This window comes from Berghia stephanieae, chromosome 7, assembly GCF_034508935.2.
Source record: "Berghia stephanieae isolate SIO BIC M18660-M18661 chromosome 7, UCSD_Bste_1.3, whole genome shotgun sequence".
Classification (NCBI taxonomy): Eukaryota; Metazoa; Mollusca; class Gastropoda; order Nudibranchia; family Aeolidiidae; genus Berghia; species Berghia stephanieae.
Window position 1 is genome coordinate 61570660 of NC_088366.1, and position 2500 is coordinate 61573159.

Here is a 2500-nt window from a genome sequence, read left to right on the forward strand (position 1 = left end):
AATGTTCTGCCATCTTGGTTTGTGTATGTTATGGCCATGTTCTGTTTGGGAGTTTTGAAGCACAAACAATAAAAACAAATAACAGGTTATTTTTCATATTTGGTAGCCTGGGAAAATGGCTGGGGCAAGGAGTTGACCGGAGATGGAAAATACGTGACATTTTATATTGCTTTGGGTTTGGTTTTAATCACGTGGTCCATTCCAACTTGGAGGAAACAAATCAAAAAAAAAATAAAAAAATAAAAAAAAATTAAAAAAAAAAAGAAAAAAAGAAAATAGGTTGAAAATTTAGTTTAATTCCTTGGCAACAAATGTAGAATTTTATTACATAAACAGGCCAAACATTCTCAGTTTCGTTTGCAGTACGTAATTAATTTCACTCCTTGACATTTGATAAATGACATGAATCACAATCTTGCGGCTATGTGGTCCTGGGTTCGAGCCTCGCGCTCGGCGCATAGTTGAGTCCTTGGAAAAGGCTCTTTACTCACTTTCTCTCACCGTACTCAGGTGTAAAATGAGTACCTGGTCGTTAACAGCGTTGTCTTTGTCCGGAAAATTGTAATATCGCCCAACAGGCGGCATGTCCCGTCCTACATGTTAAATGTTGCTGTTGACCAAGGACCCTTTGTAAAGCGCTTTGAGCACATGTAGTGGATATTGCGCTATATAAAGCTCAGTTTTTTTCATTAAAAAACAAACAAAATATGGCTTTCTTTAAAATCAATACATTGCCAACTGCTAGAGCATTATTATATTACAGGAGTTTTATTCATCAACATTCAAAATGCTACAGTATTATCAACTATTTAGTTAAAGAGAAACTCCGAATTCGCTGTTCATAAACACAATATATTTTATCTCTAGACTTCTCAAAAGCGCTTTACAAAACAGACTATGAAATCCAAGGAAGAAATTAAAAGGATCTTAAAAATAAAACTTGAAATAAGCAAAATTTCAGGGGCATTAACCACTACTCATTGGATTTTGTCATTTTTAAAGGAGGGCCCAAAAAGGAGTTGTGAATGGAATAGAAATCAGATATGATGAATCAGATCTTTACTTACTTACTTACTTACTTACTTGGCCTCCCCTTGGGGCGCCCAACATGAGCCACAAGTCTTCGCCATTCTGCCCTGTCCTCCAGAAGCGTCCGCAGCTCCCGAGTGTTGTCCATTCCTGTGTCATCGAGCAGAGAGTCAATGTAAATTTTATTCTGCCTGCCTCTGCTTCTGGTTCGCTCAGGTGATTCCCATAGCACAAGACTGCTTGCAATCTCCTCCTTGTGTCTCCAGCAGCAGTGCCCCGCAAGTCTCAGTCTTCTCTTTTTGTATCTTCGAGGTCACTGGGGGGGGGGGGGGGCGGTCACTGTAGAGATCTTGATTTGATATGTGCTCTTCCCAGCTTACATTGAAGGCCATCCGCAGACCTTTGAATCAGGGTTAACTCAGGGAACGGTATTGCGTCCATTGCTGTTCCCACTTTTTGTTAACAATATTATTAGACATCTAATTTCAGGAACAAAGCCTAAATCTGTGACAGACAAAAGTTACATTTTTATTGAAATACTATAATATAATCACTAAAAAAGAGCGTTTAACTTTTCCCCCAGAAATAGTCTGATACTCAAGAACACGGGGAAAGAAATGGAAATCGGAATTTCACACACACACACACACACACACACACAAACACACACAAACATAGGTACACAACACACACAACGCATATAATATATATATATATATATATATATATATATATATGTATATATGTGTGTGTGGGGGGGGGGGGTGTTGTGGGTGTGTGTGTGTATGGTTTTCAAAATCACAAATACACCAATAAGTTATCTATGTTTAAATGACTCATGATAAAATCATAAAAGAAACTAAACAACACGCAAGATTTCTATTTCTATGAGCAATTGAAAGCAAACTAATAGACAAAGCAATTTCAAAAAGTACATTCTCTAATAAATTATTTATCTATTTACGAAACAAATCAACATGTCAAGATCATAATTAAAGAGAGATTTTATAAAACCGGTATACAATCAAAATAAGGAGGAGGAGGAGGAGGAGGAGGAGGAGGAAGGGAAGGAGGAGGAGGGAGGAAGGGGAGGAGAGGAGAAGAAGAAAAAGGAGGAGAGAGAGGAGTAGTAGTAGTAGTAGTAGTAGTAGTAGTAGTAGTAGTAGTAGTAGTAGTAGTAGTAGTAGTAGTAGTAGTAGTAGTAGTAGTAGTAGTAGTAGTAGTAGTAGTAGTAGTAGAAGTAGTATAGTAGTAGTAGTAGATAGTAGAAGAATAGTAGTAGTAGTAGAAGCAGAAGAAGAAGAAGAAAAAGAAGAAGAAGAAGAAGAGAAGAAGAAGAAGAAGAAGAAGAAGAAGAAGAAGAAGAAGAAGAAGAAGAAAGAAGAAGAAGAAGAAGAAGAAGAAGAAGAAGAAGAAGAGAAGGAGGAGGAGGAGGAGGAGGAGGAGGAGGAGGAGGAGAAGAAGAAGAAGA